The following is a 7,111-nucleotide window of genomic DNA, read 5'->3' on the forward strand; positions in this document are numbered from 1 at the left end:
ACCACTCACCAACCAGTTGGGAGTAGTAACTCTACTTTAAATCTCAGCTTGTTCTAATTTCTTTACATATACCAAACCTGGTGTGGTCAGACCACACCAGGCAAGACCCTAGGTGCAGGCTGTGTAAAGATGCCCCTGAGATAATCCAACACATAACAGCAGGGAGCAAGATGCTAGCAGGCAAGGCATACATGGAACGCCATAACCAAGTGGCGGGCATAGTATACAGAAACACCTGTGCCGAATATGGCCTGGAAGTCGCGAGGTCAAAATGTGACTTCCCCCCAAAGGTGGTGGAGAATGAGCGAGCTAAGATACTGTAGGATTTCCAGATACAGACAGAAAAAAAATGGTGGGGCTAACCAAGCAGACATAGTGGTGGTAGGCAAACAGAAGAAGACGGGCGTAGTGATAGATAACTGTTCCGAATGACAGCAACCTCAGGAAGAAGGAACACGAGAAACTTGAGAAAAACCAAGGGCTCAGAGAAGAGCTCAAGAAGATGTGGAGGGTGAAGGTGGTCCCAGTGGTATTTGGAGCACTAGGTGCGGTGACTCCCAAGCTAGGCGAGTGGCTCCAGCAGATACTAAGTATTGATATAGCTAAGATACTGCGCAGGACCCTCAAGCTCCCAGGCCTCTGATAGAGGACCCAAGCTTGAAGGATATATAGATATATATATAAACTCAATTAATGTTTGCATTTGTAATATTTTTAATTTAAGCAAATATGAGCTAAACTATACAGAAAAGTACCAGCAAAGATGACACAGTTTGATGCGCAGCTGAGGTGACTGATTCATTTTCACATCCAATGTGATGGGAGCAGCATGTCAGATGGTGGGAGATACCCAGCATACGATCAATCACACTCTCTTCAGACACACCTGTGAATGTGGGATGTTGCGATTTTTCCTCCGGTGCTTTGTGTGTTTGGGGAGAAAAAAAAATTGAAGCTGTGATGGCTCAGTATGACACGACTACAGGCATGACTCCACCACCTCTCACATGAAACTCACCAGCAGAGAGGGTTTGTGGGATGAGTGCCCTCTGGCAGGAGGTGATGCCAGTGAACAAACCCTGGTGCGTGTGTGTGTGTTTGATAGAGAAAGAGCTTTCGAGCGGCCCGTGTGACTCACCCTGGTCATTAAAGTTGCATACATGGTTATTTCCCCTGTGTCACCATCTTATGCATTACTCACTTATCTGAAACTGCTACCAAAGGTTCCCAGCATTAACGGTCACACGGTTAACCGATCACCGCAATCTACGTGTACCTTCCCACATTATGACCTTTGTCACAACATGTGGCAGTTTCCTCCGCTAATCCTTTTCCAATCTTCATCTTTTTAAAAAGAAACAGTTTGTTAAAGCGGGGCAAACGGGCGCACCTCCAGAGCAACTGGGTCAGTTTCAAATCCAACAGAGCAAGAGGAACAGCTCGAATGCTCCTCAGGTGGCCCAACATATCCATGGCAGCGGCTCAACTTTCCTGTATTTTCCACCTCAGGTCTCCCTCCCCCACACATACACCCCCCTCCCACTACCACATACAGTAACAACCATGTCCTACAATTGAGGGAGGATAATCTGCTCTTGACACAGCCAGAAATTTGATTTAGCAGCCACGAGTTATCACAACTCATGTCATAGAGTAAACTGGTGGGAAATATGACCTTTTGCACAGTCAGTGATTTTTCTGGATTATTTATACTGAGCTAGATGTTCTTTTAATATAAGTAGTTATACTAAGTGATTGTAGGCGATGCTGTAAATCAATGATCAGGACAGCCAGAAATATCAGACTCTTAAAGCAGCTCTTTTAATGTGATTTGGTATCTTTTATTGTATGTATTAATCTTATTTAATTCACTTGTACATTTGTATAGTTGTATCGGTGATATTTTAGATCTGTTTTTATTGTTAGCTACTATTCTAAATGCTGCTTGTACATCCACACCTTGAACATCTGATATGTAATGGCAAAAAAGGATTCTGATTCTGACTGATAAAATACAAAATACATGGTCATTTTTACAGATCTTTCTTGAGTTTAGATATCAGTATATTGCAGTATTAAGACTGCAACACAGTCAGATGGGTTGACAGAAGTTTAAACGCATATATTTTGATACAATTTTAACATTTTTTCAAGCAAAAACAAAAAAATTTAAAAAGGTTTGAGCTTCTTGCATGAGATTTTTGCTTTTTTCTTTTATTCTTACTTATAGGAAATGATTTAAATGATAGTAAATCTAACATCTTCGCATTCTGAACTGTAAATTAAAAATGATTTACCTTTTAATTACATTTATACAGTTTTAAGTTTTTTAATACAGTCCTGATCAAAAGTTTAAGACCACTTGAAAAATGTCAAAAACTCATATGTTGCAAGGTTGGTCTTAACAAGGTTCCAAGTAGAGCTTCAACATGCAGCAAGAAGAAATGGGAGCGAGACAAAACATTTTAGAATAGAGAATAGAGTAGAATATACCTTTATTATCCCACAAATTAGAAATTTATGGCAAGGGGAATATAAAATATAGAAGGAAGACACAAAGTAGTCCTATATACACAAGCAACTGAAATTCGTATATGTACAAAGATATATTTTTATTATTACAGATATATTAAAACAGGCTGTTTTGCAGCTGACAAAAAGTTTAGGACCACATGCCTTTAAAAGGCCAAATCTGTCCAAAAATGTGGATTCACTCTCATTTTCTGCCAGATAGTCACATTGTCATGACATTCTGATAGCAAAGGCAAAAAAACGTTCCCTTTTTGAAGTGGTTGTTGAACTGCATAAGCAGGGTCTCTCACAGCACGCCATCACTGCTGAGGTGGGAGGCAGAAAGACAGTCATTTGGAATAGAACAAAAAAGTCAAGTGGAAGACCCCAAAAAATTTCACCAGCACTGAGCTGGAAAATCCTATTGGCTGTTGGTCAAGACACTGGACGATCCTCGACCCAAAGTTACTATTGCCGACTGCAGCCCCATAACCATCGTGGGGCATCTGAGACTGAAGGGCTTTAAAAAACAAAAGTGTCTTCAAAGGCCTCATCTCCTTGAATGCCACAGAACTGACCATTTGGACTTTACAAGAGAGCACCAAACATTGGACATTGAAAGGTGGAAAAAGATTTTATTCTCTGATGAGAAAAAAATTAACCCTGATGGTTTCCAACATTACTGGCATGATAAGCAGATCCCACCTGAGATGTTTTCTACACGTGGAGGGAGCGCCATAATGGTCTGGGGTGCTTTTTCCTTCAGTGGAACTATGGAGCTTCAGCAGGAGCAGGGGCGTCAAACGGCTGCTGGCTTTGTCAAGATGTTGCAGAGAGCATCTCTCATGACTGAGGGCCCTCGTCTTTGTGGTAATGACTGGGTTTTTCAGTAGGACAACGCTACAGTACACAATGTCCACAGGACAAGGGACTTCTTCCACTCTTTTGGACCATCCTGCGTGTTCCCTGGTCTAAATCCAATCGGTAACCTTTGGGAATGGATGGCAAGGGAAGTTTACAAAAATGGACAACAGTTTCAGACAGTAGATGCCCTTCCTGCTGCTGTCCTCACCACTTGGAGAAATGTTCCCACTCACCTCAAGGAAACACTTGCATCAAGCATGCCACAACAAATTTTTGAAGTGATCAACAATAACATCGTAGATACTCATTACTGAGTTCATGTTTGAAACTTTGATTTCTGTTTTTTGTTTTTTTTTGGGGGGGGGGGGGTTTACAGGTTTTTTTTGGAGGTGTGGTCCTAGAACTTTTGATCAGCTGTAAAACAGCTTCTTTCAGTTTAAGAGTTGTTTTCAATAAATTGTATGCTCAAAAATGTTTTGTCTCACTCCTATTTCTTCTTATTGCATGTTGAAGCTCTACTTGGAACCCTGTTAAGATCCAACCATGCAACATATGAGTTTTTTGCCATTTTTCAAGAGGTCTTACAGTTTTGATGGGGACAGTATAATGAATTAATTAACAAAAAAAAGATATACACATATTTCTGAAAGACTGCAAACAAACTGCATTCATGTTTCCCCATATTAAATAAATGAGGTGTTCTGGATACCACCTTCAAATCTTCCAGGGGATACACCAAGGTCTTCTCAAGCCAGCCAAAAGATACAATCTCTTCAGTGTGTCCTGGGTCTGTCCTGAGGCCTTCTCCTAGTGGAACACACCCAAAACACCTGATCCAAGAAGCATCCAGGAGGAATCTTGGTCAGATGCCCAAATGAACTCAACTGTCTCTTTACAAGTTCTAGTTCCAATGAAACAGGGGTATTAAAAATGTGTCCATGTGGCCAAAATGGCCCGACAGAGGAACCAGTCCACTGCACTGGATGGCTTGGAAAAAAATGAGGGAAAACTTTTTAAACAAGCCACTTGATTGCCATTGCAGCAGCATGGTTGCTTGGTGGTTAGCATTAATGCATCACAACAAGAAAATCCTGGGTTTGAACCCTGAGTGAAGTTTTATATGTTCTTGTTGTATTTTCTTCGGAAGCTCTTGTTTCTCCCACCATCTCAGATAGCGCTATCTATCTCAGGCCAGAACACTTGTGAAAAAGATTATTAATCTCATTAGGGTTTTTTCTGATTAAATAAAGGTTTAATTAAAATCAAACGGCATCCTGTCATGACAGATGCTGTCCAAACTTTCAATTTCCTTTGCAGCCATCCTCCTGACAAAAACACTAACCATGGTCTGCCATTTCCTGCAAATGTAACACTGCTGACCCCAGTTCTTGTTCTTTTCTTTGTAATAAAAGATGATATTCTCATTACACAGAAATTAGCAGCGCATTGTTTAACATAGTCCATTGCCTTGATGATAAAATTGTACAATTGGTCAGTAAGTCCGTAAAAGTCAAAACCTATACCCAATTTAAATTTGCACAATCTCACATTCAAGATCCTCTTCTGGCACAGCTCTGGATCGTTTTTCAGAGCAGCTGCTGCTTTTGTTTTTTATTTTTATCAGAAGGCTTCTGGCCACCACCACTGTTCAGATCTTTCCCTCAAAAGCACCTGGACATTAGAGAGAGTCTGGACTGACTGCCTGAGTGAAAACATAACACTGTACAAGTTCATGGAGTGATTTACTGAATCTAAAAAAAACACAATGCTGTTCATCCTCCTCGGATTGAAAATTGAAAATCCTCAACTCCTCTGCTAAAAATGCTTGGTTGTAGCCAGAGAGCCATCTTTCATTACCACCTAAAAGTGATCCTAAACATGAAATTTGAGCTTGAAACAAGAGCTGATGAGCACACAGTTTAAGTGTTCATTTATAAAGAGCTTTTGTGCTGGAATCTGTCTGGATCCAAGAAGATGACCTTGAATTGGAACTCTTCCACATTTAAATCGGGAAAGACTTTTTGATGTTTATGGATCTGTCCCCAGAACTTCTTCATACCGCATCCTACCCTTAAACGTAATTAAGTATGTTTTAAAATTCTGCTTTTCTGTCGATGTCACCTTGTCTTTAAGGTGGTGATACTGTTGGAGGTGAAAATGGAAAGTGGGACTGTTGCTTTCAGTTTTAACCTAGTCACAGCATGCATACAGTATGCCTGCTCTCATGAATAATATACTCTGTCCAACCACCTTCAATTACAAATGACTTCTACCCAGTGCGATAACCATAAAATAACCTTGAAAAGCATGGTTACTCTTTATCTAATCCAAGCAGAAATTGCAATCCAGAATAAATCATGATCCCAAAGAGCTAATGAGATTGTGCTTCAGAGACGTGTTAGTTCATTAAGCCAATTACTACAAAAGAGAAATGTTATACTACTAATGCACTGTGTACTCAGGGAAATGACCCAGTGAGATGAATAGATAGAGAAAAAGGAAGAGGAAGAGAGTGATGACTCAAACACAGGGAAAACCCTCAAGATGAATTAGTTATAAGGCCATCTACATGTGGGGCAGACGAAATATGAAATATTAAGTTAGCATTTGATATAGCGAAAGAGTTAAGGTTAAACAACTCCTGAAAATAATCAACTACTATCCATCTAGAACCGTCCAACTGTGATGCTGCGCTGGAAGTACACATGCCGTTCAAAAAAGTGTTTGATGAAGCACTGTAACCACAACGCTCTGTAAACTGCTGCTCATTTCTGAAGCAGTTGAAAATCTGCATGCAGATAACGCCCACTGCTTTGCTCGTATCAGCTACATGGCTGTCATTGTACACGCCCAGTTATTCTTTTTTTCTTTTTTTGAGCGGACAAGTCAAAATGGGTCAAATATTCCAAGGAAGTACAAAATTATTATCACATGCAAATCTTCTTTTTTATAAGAGAAAGTGTAACAAAGCTGTGATCTTTAAAAAATATTTAAATCCATAAAAAAAAGAAAAAGAACCTGAGGGAAAATTCTGCACAGGAGATGAGAAATCATTTCAAAATAAAGGTAATTATAGCTTTCCACGACACATGCTGAATTACCTCTGAGCCAGCACGGGGATCCGTCTCATCTTTACCATGGAAACCAACACCATACAGTACATGCACGCACACTGAGGGAGCAATTGCCATGACATCCAGCACTGTGGCGAGAAGAAGCTTTCAGCAACTAGACCAATTTACTCAGCAGCTAACTGGACAGTCAGTCAACCCTCTGTACTGTATATCACTCCCTATTTCACTCACTCTCCTCCTCTCTTTCCCCTCTTTTCCCCGTGAATTTCTTCTGTCATGATGCCAGACGAATTACCTTTCATCAGCAGAGGACAAGGTCTTGCAGTGCTTAGTAGGAGTGGCTCTCATTCAAGTGGTGACAGAGAAAAGAAAGCTCTGCAGGGATCCCTGCACAAGGATGCAGTTGAACCGGCACCGCACGCATGCATCCACCGCCACTATCACTACCAGCGAGTGCAACGGCAGCAGTAGCAAATCGGAAGGGGAGGGGTAAATATAAATATATAAAAAAAGCAGGAGAGGGGGTTGCTCTATCAGCAGCAGGAGCATTACATCATAGGCTGCCTCTGTGGAAGGGTGGGAGAGGAGTGGACAGAGGAAGGGAGGTGCTCCTCGTAGCAGCAAAAGCTCCCTGTTACTGTTGAGCTCTTTTCTTTGCGTGC

General features: G+C 41.0%; 1 protein-coding gene across 2 annotated transcripts in view; it reads right to left on the bottom strand.

Moving 5' to 3' along the window:
• The window catches only part of sema4ba (sema domain, immunoglobulin domain (Ig), transmembrane domain (TM) and short cytoplasmic domain, (semaphorin) 4Ba), a 53,295-nt gene extending 46,415 nt beyond the window's left edge, over window positions 1-6,880 (bottom strand). Inside the window, exon 1 of one of the 2 annotated variants that reach the window (XM_085282117.1) lies at window positions 6,745-6,880. The gene's annotated coding sequence lies outside the window, so the exon portion shown is untranslated. Of the gene's footprint in view, window positions 1-6,476; window positions 6,677-6,744 lie in introns of those variants that run through there. The other variant, XM_085282115.1, reaches the window with a different exon arrangement.
• Window positions 6,881-7,111: the final 231 nt, after the last annotated feature.

The sequence above is a fragment of the Mchenga conophoros genome, linkage group LG7 (assembly GCF_057382185.1).
Source record: "Mchenga conophoros isolate Kocher_MC1m ecotype Shallow Benthic linkage group LG7, M_conophoros_male_GT1.1, whole genome shotgun sequence".
Classification (NCBI taxonomy): Eukaryota; Metazoa; Chordata; class Actinopteri; order Cichliformes; family Cichlidae; genus Mchenga; species Mchenga conophoros.